This window comes from Plectropomus leopardus, chromosome 1, assembly GCF_008729295.1.
Source record: "Plectropomus leopardus isolate mb chromosome 1, YSFRI_Pleo_2.0, whole genome shotgun sequence".
Lineage (NCBI taxonomy): Eukaryota > Metazoa > Chordata > Actinopteri > Perciformes > Serranidae > Plectropomus > Plectropomus leopardus.
The window spans coordinates 38,859,319-38,873,541 of NC_056463.1; positions in this window are offsets into that span (position 1 = coordinate 38,859,319).

Sequence of the window (14,223 nt, forward strand, 5' to 3'; positions counted from 1 at the left end):
TCATGGACAGGCTTGAAAGCAGGTTAGTAAACAGTGGAAAGCAGCATGGGGGCCTGTGAAAACTTAGGTGGTTGGGTGGTTTCTTCTCTTATATTTCTCTTACTTATTAAGTCTCTTTTTCAAACTAGGTGCAGGCTTATTTGGATCAATATTAGCGCTGCTTGGATTGAGACAGTATTTAGTAGCAGTGCATACATCTTGAAAAAGGTCTAAATCCTCTGGGGATGAAAAGTACAGCCAATGTGACCAAACATAGTATGACAGAGGTCTATATAAACCAATGAGCCACAGGCCCTTCCTCTGTATGCGCTGACACAAAACAAATTTATTGGTTCAAGGAGAGCAGGTGACGTGATTCAATTTCACAAATAAAATGTTCATTTAAAAATATTCAGATTTTTGTTGCTGGAGTACCTGAGAGAGAAGGAAACAGGTCAGTGTCAAAGTCAGATCCACCCTCCTGCCCAAATATGGTCACCTCTGACCCCAAAAAAACGAAGATGCTGGCAGCCGAAATGGCCAACTCGGGCTTCAAAATAGCAGTCCAGGAACCAATGCTTAATGCCGTAGTAGCTATGTCCAGTATTTATAGATATACTGGTACAGCTTTCTTTATGAGGCAGTTTTACATGAACTGCCTTCTTATTTATGTTCTTTACTGACTCAAAGTTGTCAGTAGTTGCAACCTTTGGTTACATTGACAACTTTTGTATGTTGTTCCTCGAGCCTGCATTGTCTTTGGTGAAAGTGTTTTTAGGTTTTGCTCTGTTATCTTGGTGTCAGCTGCAGTGTCGCCTTAGACTCCTATCAGATTTTAAAAACAGGATTGAGGACCTTTTGGGCTTTTTTTTAATGCCTTTATTGCATAGGACAGGTGAAGCATGAAGGGGGGAGAGAGGGGGGTGACATGCAGCAAAGGGCTGAGGCTGGAATCGAACCTGCGGTTGCTGCAGTGAGGAGTTAGCCTCCATACATGGGGCACATGCTCTATCAACTGAGCCACTGGGTGCCCCTAAGGACCTTTAGGACACTGAATACATGTCTCTCTGAATGTTGCTAATAGGCTGTTTGTTTTCAGTTTGTTGCTTATGTGTGAATCTTTATGCTGTTTCTTTTAACTTTTGTTGTTGTGTTTTTAGTCTACTTATATTATGTGAAATTCTTCAAGCTGCTGTCTTGGCCAGGACTCCCTTGGAAAAGAGATTCTGAATCTCAATGGGACTATTCCTGGTTCAATAAAGGTTAAATAAATAAAATGATCTTATCACAAATTTGTCATCCATTCTTCCACAGAGACTACTGTTACCAGGAAGCTTCTGTATAAAACCAAATCAGCTGTGTGTATTCAGCACAGAGTGTGTGTTACACACAGCTGTACCTCCGCCCCCCGCATCACAGAGGAGAGATGATACCACAGTGACACTGAGGCAGGTTACAATCAGATAGAATGACATTCTAAACGTGCTGAAGTGCTGTCTATTCGAGAGTTGCATGTCTGTGTCAGGCTGCTATAAATGATGTTCTGTTTTGTGTTAAACTGAGTGAAAACTTTAACTCAAGTTTTGGAGAGCTCCCAACTGAATACCTGCAACCTCAGAACCGGAAATGACATCATGGATTTAGTTTGAATAAAACTTTGGTATTTCTGAATTTGTGCAGCGCATTTATAAGCCAGTTTTTTTCTGAAATTGATGTGTTTCTATTAGGCAGATTTTATATTTGTAATTTCAATCAGGGTGAGGGGTAATGGAAACAAACCTACTTTTTGCCTACCATGAGGAAAAAACAACAGATTTCCTTAAAAAGTGCATGCCTTTGGTTGCAAAAGAGGAAGAACTGACATTTCAGTCATGTAAACTGGAGCATGGGCAGACAGTTCATAGTCCAATGATGGTCAAACACAAACTAGAATCAACCTGCCAGGATGCTCTAACATTCAATCTGACATCATGTGGACAGGAGGGTCTCAGCTGAAAGACTGGAAAGCTAAGGAATGTGTGTGGAAGAAATAATACTGAATATAAAAGGAAATGATATGTATAGTATGTAGTACTCAACATGTCTGACTGCAAAACATTAAGGTAAAGCATCTTAAATTAAGGCCATGGAGACTTTTGTTGCTTCTGCTACTCATTTGTTAGCTTAATCTCAAAAACAGGTTTATTAGAAATCATCATAGCATTTGATCTTTTAGACATCTGGAGGCATTACAATCCAATTTCAAAACAATATACTTTTCATTCTCAACCCCATCACTCAGCTTCACGCATTGATTATATTTTTGTCTCCCGATGTCTGTTACACTTAGTTGAACATGCAGATATTGGACATATTGCCCTCTCGGACCATGCTCCTGTAATTATGGGAATGCAACCTCTGAGACCCAATGACCGCTCATTCTCCTGGAGAATGAATACAACTTTTCTAACAGACGATAAATTCGTGAAATACCTGACTGATCATACTGATCTATTTTTAGAAACAAATGACAACAACGGAGCTGATCCAAGAATAGTGTGGGATACTTACAAAGCTTATATGAGGGGTATGATTATATCATTTGCAAGCCAGTGGAAAAAAGAGCGAGCTGCCAAACAACTTGAAATAGAAAATAAAATAAAGCAATTAGAGGAAACATTCTATAGAACAAAATCAGATGCAACTCTTATTGAACTTAAATCAGCCAGAACAGCACTATATAACATGATTAAGAGGAAGGCAGAAATAGACATTTTATTCACTAAACAGAAATTTTTCGAATTAGCTAACAAACCAAATCGTCTGCTTTCTCGGCTGGTAAGGAATGCCCCCATTAAATCCTATATTGCAGCTGTACTGGATGAAAACAATCAAAGACAGATTAATAATAGTCAAATTAATGACAGTTTTAAAAGATTCTATGCCAATCTGTACAGCTCAGAGATTGATATAGAGAATCTTAGAGCAGGTGGGTTTTTGGACAGCCTACATATTCCACGATTGTCTGAGGATCAGTCAAACTTATTGGAATCCCCTATCTCCATATTAGAAATAGATCAAGCTATCTCCACACTTCAATCAGGGAAATGTCCTGGGGAAGACGGCTTCCCAGTTGAATTTTTTAAAACAATGAAGGGGAAGATTAACAACCTTCTGCTAAGGGTTTTCAATAAATCAGTTGAGGACTCTAGACTCCCTGATTCTATGTATAGGGCCAATATAACCTTAATTGCAAAGAAAAACAGGATTCCAGAACTTTGGTCATCCTACAGACCCATTAGCCTCCTGAATGTTGATAACAAAATTCTATCTAAGATACTTACTCTTAGGCTAGAGAAAGTGGTGACCTCAATTGTAGAGGCAGATCAGACGGGATTTATTAAGGGTCGAAATTCTTATCACAATACAAGACGCCTTTTCCATATTATCCATCACCTTAATTTTTACAAGATGCCTGGTGCTGTTGTTTCTATGGACGCTGAAAAGGCGTTCGATAGAATTGAGTGGCAATATATGTTTGAAGTTCTGAAGAGATTCGGTTTTGGGCATAGTTTCCTGAACTGGATTAGACTGTTATATAAAGAACCGACAGCTTCAGTTCTGACAAATGGCCTCCTGTCCGCTCCATTTAAAGTGAAAAGAGGTACAGCTCAAGGAAGCCCACTGTCTCCTATTTTGTTTGCTCTGGCTATAGAGCCATTAGCGTTAGCCATCAGGCAAAACCCAGCTATTCAAGGAGTAACAATTGGCACAAAACAACATAAAATGTTATTGTACGCCGATGATATTCTTGTGACATTAACAAATCCTCATAAATCATTAGAAGCTCTAACTAAATGTATTAAAGAATTCAGCTCAATATCTGGGTATAAAGTAAATTTTGACAAATCAGAAATAATGATTTTGAACAGCAGCATAAGAACTGCACCAGTCTTTATTCAGCCTTTTCGCTGGGCTCCATCTGGGGTCAATTACTTAGGAATTAAAGTCACTCCTCAAATCAACCAGTTATATACAGCAAATATAAATTCTTTGGTTAAAAGTCTCAAAGAAATGTTAACAAGATGGAAGAGTTTACCTATATCATTTCTCGGTAGAATTAATTTGATCAAGATGACAGTACTTCCTAAAATATTATATACCTCGTCTATGCTCTTTGTGAATCTAAATCCCCACGATATTAAAATAATCAACAAAGCAATGTCAGATTTTATTTGGAACGGCAGGAAACCTAAGATTAAATTAACAACACTACAGCTCCCCAAGTCTTGGTTTTGTGAAAGAAAACGAGGACGTGATTCAGTCACTTTTAATGCTAGCGAGGAAATCCATAATGGTAAAATGGGTTGGAGAAGACCCCCCTTCCATTCGTCTGTGGAAATCACTGATCTCCGAAGTCGTGATACTAGTAAAACTTGAACACTGTATTAACAAAAGGACTCATATTTTCCTGCAGAAGTGGAGGAAGCCACTGGAACTTTTGGGAGTGGACTATAATTTGGACTTAAATACATAACATGATGGATATTTGTCACTTTTTGTTTTGTTTTGCTTTGCTTTTTTTCTGCCTGTCTTCCCTTTTTCTCTAATTGAAAAGGAATAATATTCTTCACTCACATACTAACTGTTTACTACACAATATGAGCTGTGGTACAAGCAAAATATATTACTTCAGTGTGCTATTGATGCTGCACAAGTATATTTTACATAAACCAGTCTTGTAGCATTTTTGTAATTTTTGACTGTTTTTCTTTGTTTACTGTTTGTACTTTTGTCATAAAATTGAATAAATAGAAGTTTGAAAGAAATCATCATAGCAGCTAGTTTAGAGGTTGTTAATGTTAATGTTTATGGTATGCTAGTCCGTCAGAATCAGTGTGGTAATTATTTAATATTTTTATTAATTATGAATCAATTAATTTCTTAACATGTAAATTCTAATTTCTTAACATGTAAAAGCATAAATTCTTGGAAAATGTCATTTTAAGAGTGTCTTAAGAATTTAGTCACTAGGAGCAGCACTTAGTACCTTTAATAGGACACTTTGTGAATATTGTCCCTGATATATATTTCCCACAATGTGTAACTCATCCTATACAGCACAGCTTTAAATGGCTTAGTGATCAACATGGTGTTTGGAGTTAAAATGTTTTAAAATGGACAGGCTATTTTGGAATTTGTCCCTATAGACCACATGCACACAGTTCTGATCCAAACCAAGGCAAGAGACCTTTGTTGCTCCACTGTGAGTCCTTGCTGTGGAAAGGAACCTATCTCACACTCTGGTACCTGCATGTCTGTTATGTTGAGCTGCTCTCACTGGATACGAACTACACATAACAAAAACAGTGTGTGCACACTAGAATCAAACCCTGGAGTTCACACGTCGGCTTGCCCCTGGGGTAGAGCCGGGCTGTTGGTCTGGCTGCCTGCCACTGTTGCCATGCTTCAACATCATCCCATTCTGGCTTGTAGTGTGGTTGTCATGGTAATGACCGTTTATTTGCAGGGGGCACTCCAGTCTCCAATATTTCCGGGACACACACAGACAGTTAGGAGGTGAAGGAGAGAGAGAGAGAGAGAGAGAGAGAGAGAGAGAGAGTGAGAAACAGAGAGAGAGAGTTGCCAGACAGACAGACAGTTTGCTCAAAGGGCAGGTAGATTCGTCGCTCTCAGTCAGCCCGTTCAACAGGACAGTAATGACCTCACAGGATAATAGATATCCATCATTTAGCTGGCTTTGCTTTAACACAATACAAGCCATTTGTTTATATCAAGTAGCCATCAATTATTCTTCATGACAAACATGTTGACTTTTTTTCTGCAAATCTCAGTATTGTTTCTAAACTTATATTTTATTACATTACTGCACAGCCTCTCTATATTACAGTTTATTAATCTATCCCTACTTTGCACAGGTCGATCACTGAATTATATGTTATTTTTTATCTTATTTTTTCAGTTTTATTCCTTTTGCACTATTGCATATCTTGTGATTTTCATATGTGTTTTTTCTTTTTGTAGATTTTTGTGGTAGCATTGTTGAAGGGACCTTGAGAACAAAGAATTTCATTGACAGCAACCGCTTCTCTGTAATTGCATGTATTTCTTCAGTCTTTAGTCACTACATGTTAAATTTCAACTAGGTTTATTTGTTTACTTATTTTCAGTTGAGTGCTGCAGAAATTAGTCCTTAAACCCTGATATTTAGATTAAGATTTTTTTAATCAAACATGCAACATAAAATGGGAATAATAATAATAATAATAATAATAATAATAATAAGTAATATTAAAGAGTAGTTCAGGTGTGAAAAGAAGTAGGAGGAAATGAATACTTAACCCTTCCCCTTTTCCCCCCTGTTAAAATATTTTCAAAAAACTTGATTTTAAACATGAATTTTCCAAATTCTGGCCCAGAATTCACCATACACACCTCAATAAAATCAAAGAAAAAATAAAAGCCTATAATTTATTTGTTTTTAATACAACATCTATTGCATGTCTGTCCATCTTGGAAAAAGGACCTCTCCTTAGTCGCTCTTCCTGAGGTTTCTACCATTTTTCCACCCATTATAGGGTTTTTTGGGGGGAGTTTTTCCTTAGTCTGTCTAAGGACAGAAAGATGTTGTATGCTGTAAAGCCCTTTGAGGCAAATTGTGATGTGTGATAAGGAGTTTTATGAATAAAACTGAATTAAACTGAATTAAAGACAAAAAAATCAATTAATTTGAATAAAAATACATACTTGCATACACACACACGCACACACACGCCACACACACACACACACACACACACACACACACACACACACACACACACACACAACAACAACAACAACCACAACAACAAAAACACATAAAACAACAAAACAAAAACAAAATCACATCAAAAACAACCTTACTGTGCTAGCCCCCCTCTCTGTACAATGACTGTTATTTTACAATGTAAAAAATACCAGTCAGTATTCCACTGTGGATTTGAAATGTTAACATGTCTTAGAAGGCTAACCAGTTTAATTTACTCTGCTTGTCCGGAAAAAAAAACAGCTGAAAACCCCATAAAATAGCATGTCAAGACACGTCATAGTATAGAATGTTGAAAAAAGTCCAAAAACATCATAATATAGCGTATCATAAAGGAAATGCCATACTATAGTTTGGCTAAAAATGTCAAAATATGACGTGTCCAAAAAGCAGCCGAAAACAAAATAATATGCATAAGCATGTCAAGACAAGTAAAAAATGTGGAAAAAACATCCATAAACATCATAATATGGCATGTCGAAAAAATGTCCAAACACGTCATATCACAGATGCTACTTGCTGAACAAAATCTGTAAGTATCATCTTTTCTCATCTTATTTTCTGCAATAATTGAAAATCCAACAGAAAATCCCACAGGCTTTTTGATGAGGGAACCAGGGCAATGCTAACTTCCATGCTAGCCTACAAATAAAGGTCATCCCTCCACCACTCTATGGCATCAGTTCAATATTATGGTATAAATCAAAGTATGGTTACATTATGATGATGAGATCATGTGTTATTATTTTACAAAATTCAGCTGTAATTCAAAACAAATAGACTCCACCTATTAAAGCAGCTGGACAATAACGTATAGCTTATAACTTACAAATAGCTGATAAGTTGCAGTACAGAATGCCAAAGATATGTTTGAGGTAATTTAGACCTATGGACAGTACATTTTGTCTATGGCAGTATCAGGGATGCCAAAACCCTTCTTTATCCACAAAAGAGCACTGACAAGTTTATTTCTAGTTCATTGTTTCAGTCAGCAGTGTGTCCACATGAAACACAGCAGTGTCAGGTTGAAACACTGGCAGTAATGACATTATAAAGGAGTGCAATGATGCCTATAGGGCAGGCAGAAAGGATGGCTGATGGGTCTGACAATTCCCGGACTCTCATGCAGGAGTCTGGTGTTTGCTTCCTGTCTGAATGTCATGTTTTTTTTCTAAACCTTACAACATGCCTTCTTCCCCTAATCCTAACTTTCCATACAAACATGTACGTTTGTTGACATCCCGGCATTGGTTTCTATGTGCTGTTGTTGTCTTGACATAACCACATGCAGTGTTATTAACATGTTCATATCTTAACTCGTCTCATGGTGCCATTCTGTCAGTGACCTTACATGTGTATTTATGACACATTAGGCATCCTTCCGGGATGCCATTATGGTGATGTTAACAAATGTACACGGTGGGATGAAGCACGATCCCTGACAGCGTGGACTGTCGTGATGGTTGGGATTAGGCAACAAAGTCACGGATGGTTATGTTAAGGCAAAAAAGGCACATGGTAAGGTGTACAACAAAAAAAAATACAAAAAAACCCCATGCACATCCATACCGGAAGCGAAATCTGGACTCCCGCATGAAAGTCAGTTGTTTTTGGGACATATCTACCCCCACCCACAAGTCCTACAAGCGCACTCATGCTCCATATATTACACAGTTACAGGTAGCGTTAATACCTGACACTGTCCTTCTGCATTTCATGCACATGTGACCAGTGTGACCATGTGTGTTGCATGTGGACACGCCCGGTGCCCTTTGCTTGTCCGCTGGTAAATGATAACAGCACCACTAATTCTGTCTGAACACATCCTCAACTGAGGTCGGCCAGCCGCGTTCTGGTTAGATGTGGAAGGTGGCTTCTGGTGTCATGTTCGTAAGCTGAAAGCAGTGACAGAGAGGCCCTGTTTGATAAGCTTGGAGTGAGAACCGGCTGGTGTAATCCCACCACATGCCCCTGTTGACATCACGGTAGCGCTATCCCAGAAAGTCAACAGCAGATGCAGAAGGATACCTAGAGAATAATATGTAGTTGTGGTAGTTCACTGCAAAACAGCAGCATGTGACGTTTAGGGATGAGAACGTGTTGAAATGTTTGCACGCTAACATGCTTGACTAAAATGTTAAGCAGGTATCCTTTATCTTACCTGCTGCACATCAGTATTTCAGCATTGTGAGGTGAACATAGTGTAGCTTCATGGGATATTTTGCTCTATGTTGTATTTAATAGGTATTCAGTATTTGTGTTTTCAGACTGTCCCATTATATAACATGTTATAATATAAGCCAACAAAATTGTCTGTGCAGCTCTCTTTGCTGACCATCAATCTTTCATAAGTTTAAATAAAGATGCTGTAAAAGCTGCTTTCTCCTACACTTGACTTGTATTGATGGACGCTAAGTCTCAGGCTCCATCCTCCTTTTACCAGACGGCAGTTGGAAGTGAAGATGTTTTATTAAATTGCAGCAGGCTTCACTGTATTTTTGCTATTTATAACTAGCTCTACTGATTATGAACAGCTCCATGTCAACACTGAGCTTGAATTCCTTTAGAAAGTCTCCTGTATGTGCACTTACAGGGAGATTTCCGCTGTGGCCTGGGGGGACAAAAATGACAGAGATATCCAAAGGCGCACATCCACCTGTCTTATTGGAAGGTGCTTGCTTGGTGTCCTTATAATAAACGCCCCCCTCCTCTTCCTCCTTCTCAGTCCGTGTACTTGGTGGCCAACGGATTTTGGTTTTGAAATAAGAAAACCAAAATCAGGAAACAACCCGTTTTCCATTTTTTGTTTTGATAACTGAAAATCCACAGCAACAAAACAACAACAAAAAATCCGTTATCTGATTTTCTTTATGTACATATAAATGGAAACTGGGAAATAAACTAAATTAGTTTCTCAATTTTACAATGCTTTTCTTGTTGTGACCTGGGAAACAATCCGTGTTTCATTTGTTCAATAAATATTCAATTCAGAATCAAAAAACGATTAATTAAAAAACAGGTTGTTTTCCATTTTTTCCTTTTTGAAATAAAAACAAATAAATGAAAATTACTTTGTTTTTCAATATACCGTTTGTTAATCAGGATCCAATATAGGAACGTTGAAATATGGGCCACGGGGCGAATTAGATTTTATTATTTAATATGTCTGATCTGCATGACCCGGAAGTTCATATTTTTTGTTTGCAAAGTTAGAAACTAAGAGGAGAGATGTGACTGTGGGCAGTTTAGTTTAACACCATGGCCACACTGGAGCCACGCGTGCATGTTATTAAGGAGTTGTTTGAAGCTGGCAAGACACACTCAGAAATTTCTTCCACGCTGCAGCAGATGGATATCCAGCAATGCCCCAAAATGAGTGTCAGAAGATTCTGTGCTCAGCACGGACCCAAACGAAAAGGGCATGTATTGGACAGATAGCTGGAGAGGGCGGTGCATGGCTCAATATATGCGGTAAGTTTCCTTGTTTGTTTAGGTCTACAGTTAATCAGCTGGCCTGATGTTCCATGTATAGCCTACTGTCTATGAATTAAAACACTGATTAAATGGCTATTTATCTCATAACAGACTGGCCCATCTTAATGTCACAAGTTTATGACTGGCTATCTGTCTTCAGTGGGAGTGCATGCAGGAGAGGGTCGAGTTGGAAAAATTCTCAGAGACCCTCTCCTGCATGCACTTCCATTGAAGACAGATAGCCAGTATTAAACTTGCGTCCATCAGTCCACATGGTCTGTTATGAGAGAAATAGCCATTTAATCAGTGTTTTAATTCATAGACAGTAGGCTATGCACGGAACATCAGGCCAGCTGATTAACTGTAGACCTATATAAACAGGAAAACTTACCTTGCACCGCCCTCTCCAGCTCTCTGTCCAATAGGAGCATCAAAAATACGAACTTCCGCGTCATGCAGATCAGACAAATTAAATAGAATAGAATAGAATAGAATAGAATATTCCTTTATTGATCCCCCTTTGGGGGAAATTCCAAATGTTACAGCAGCATGAAAAAAGAAAAGTGAAATGTAACAAAGAAAATAACAATAACAATAACAATAAATAAGTAATAAAATAAGTATGTACATAGAGGAAATAGGGTATGTACACATAATAATAATTAAGTAATAGAATAGTATGTACACAAAAGATGGATTAGAGAATAGTACAAAAATTTGTTGTGCAAATAATAAAATCTAATTCGGTCCGTGGCCCGTATTTCAACTTTCCTTTATCTGATCCTGATTAACAAATGGTATGTTACAAAAAAAAAAAAAAAAATCATATATTTGTTTTCATTTCAAAAAGGAAAAACGGAAAAGGACATGTTTTGTAATTTATTGTTTTTTGATTCTCAATTGAATATTAATTGAACAAATGATACACAGACTGGAAACTATCAATGCCGTAATGGCGCTATACCCGGTGGACAGAAGCGCTGATTGGCTGATTTATGAAAGACATACAAGTCTGTTTACATATAGAACGTCGTATCAGTTATGTTATTGTATAAGTTATTCTAGGCGGATCACACATTACCCACAGCAAGCTCCACACATAGCGTGAAGAAATCATAAAGTAGGTGTCAATCACTGTTCAAAACACTGCAAACATCAATAAATCCTTTGTAAAATGTTCTGTGGTCAGTCTTTTATTTGTTTATTACTAATCTGATGTATAGATGTGAGAGGTTAATTCATAGTCTATACAGGCCTACCTAGGAGAGAAATATAGAGTCTGAGTTGTCTATACCCTGCTGGCTCTCAGCGTTTCAGCTGTGGCAACTTGTGATCCACTCAGGTAAACTTGTGCTATAACGTCTGTCTACCATAGACTGTAATTTATAGCCTCTTGAAGGATACAGACTTGTATGTCTTTCATTCCAGTGGTATTCTACAGTATTCATTAATACCCATTCATCCACATCAGACATGACAGTCAACTCAAATTGTTTTACGATGAGGATGATAGTACCTACTGAGATGTTTCAAATGTCAAAGGTATGGGCATATGGCTGCTTCATGTAGGGGAGCTCGGCGGTGTGAAAAGTGTGGTGAGAATCATGATTTTCCAAAATGTTGCAACTGTGGAGGAAGTCATATGGCTTCCTTCAAAGAGTGTTGTCGCTTTGTTAAAGAAAAACAGGTTCAGGGAGTCAGGGATCAGCACAAAATCTACTATGTTGAAGCGTTAAAAAAGGTGGAAGGATCTCGCAGCCCAAGCGGTTTTTGAAGGCCACCAGTGGTCGATTCTATGGTGTCCCATTTGCCCTAGTCTGTTGTAGCTAATCAGGATGATATTGTCATCAAGAAGTCAAGGTCTGATATTATCAAGTTTTTGTCTGAAGCAGCTGTTAGATTTTTGGGGCTAAAGGATTATGCCCCTTGGGCCCTGCACGAGTTTATGAGAGCAAGCTACAGTGAGAGGGGGGATGAGGAGGAGGGGGAGTATAAGGATGGGGGTGACCTCTTTGGGGACTTTGTTGTTTAATTCCTGTTATGTTTTGCATCCTTCAGTGGAATGCAAGAAGTCTGATTGCCACTGAACAGGAGTTTAAAAAACTGATTCGTGATCTTGAGTTTTTATGTGTCCAAGAAACGTGGCTAAAACCCTGCCTAGAGTTTGTCATTCCAGGGTATGCATGTCTGCGTAAGGACAGGGATGATAGCACGGGTGGCGGGTGAGCCACATTTATCAGGACTGGGGTTCAGTATAAAATTACTGAGTGTGAGGTGTCTTTTGAATGCATATTAGATGAAGTGTGGACTTCTCAGGGAAAATGAGTTCAGTAAATTTCTATAATCCATGTTAACCTCTGATTTTGTCTAGGCTGGAGGAAATTGTTCACAACGTCACCTCCCCTGTTGTCTTTATCTTTGTGATTTTAATGCCCACAACCCCTTGTGGGGGAGTCTTCACTGGGATACAAACAGTGCTGTCATTGAGGACCTTTTAGATAGCTGCAAATCTGGTTATTTTGAATGACACTAGGCCTACCAGATTTGAAATTAATTCACGTCATATGTCCTGCCTAGATCTGACTCTTGCATCCCCAGCCTTAGCAAGAGTGGGGGAATGAGATGTTTTAGGTCAAGATTCTTTGGGCAGTGATAACTTTCCTGTTTTAAACAGATTTGGAGGATCTCTTACTATGGATTTTTGTGATAGTAGCTAATAGCTTTGATTTTGCCAGGGCTGAATGGGGTAAGTTTAAGGAAGCTACAGCAGTGGCACTAGGAGAAGTGCGTAATGATGGATCCATAGATGAGCATGATGAATCCTTGTCCAAAATTATTTTGAGTATTGCCTCAGTGACAATTTCTTTTTGAGCAACCCCCAAGGATCGTGTCATTGTTCCGTGGTGGAATAGGGACTGCGATAAAGCTGTAAGACAGAAGAAACGAGCTTTTAAGAATTTACGTAGAAGCCCTACTCAGGAGAATGCAGTTGAATACAAGCAAGGAAGACAGTTAAGGATGCAAAGAGACAGAGTTGGAGGACTTTTTGTGAGACACTAAGTCCTGATACGCCAGTGCAGCAAATATGTTCCAGAATTCATGGAATGTCTGGAAAGCTTGTCAGGACAGAAATGTCCATTATGAATGTTGGTCATAATGAGGCTGTTAATAGTAAAGTTAAAGCAGATATATGTGTTAAGGCTTTTCAGGATGTCCACAACTCAAAGTCACTGGTTGAAGAGGGCACTAGGAGGAGGGAGGAAGTCCTGAAGGCAGAGGAGTGGAAATTAGATTATGAATGTGAAGACAACAGCTCATATCATGTGTTTTTCTCTTTGAAAAACATGTCTCTTTCAAAGACACAGTGCGGGCTGGAGCAAATACCACTTCAGGTCAGAATGAAATAAGTTATGAAATGCTTAAACATTTAGATGGTATAGTTTTGGATGAAGCTCTTGCTCTCTGTAATTATATCAGGGAGGCTGGCAAGCTGCCGAACAAAATAGAAGCATTCAGTTGTGGTTCCAATATTAAAACCAGGTAAAGATCCTTCCTGTCCTTTGTCTCATCGCCCGATAGCTTTAACATCTGTGATATGTAAGTGATGGAAAGAATGGTGACAAATAGGCTGGTGTGTTTTCTTGAAACAAATGATTTTTTTGTAAATTATCAGAATGGTTTCATGATTGGAAAGAGTACTCTGGATTCTATAGCAGTCCTGGATCAGGACATTAGAAAAGCTATTATCAACAAGGAAGTTGTACTGACAGTGTTCTTGGATATTGAAAAAGCATATGACTCAATGTGGAGGGAGGGTGTTTTAATCAAACTCCATGATGCAGGAATTAAAGGCAGGGTGTTTTTTTGGATTAAAGATTGTCTTAACCATAGATCAGTTCAGATGAGAGTTGGGAGAGCCTTTTCAGATACTGTTGACACTGAGAATGGCACACCCCAAGGCT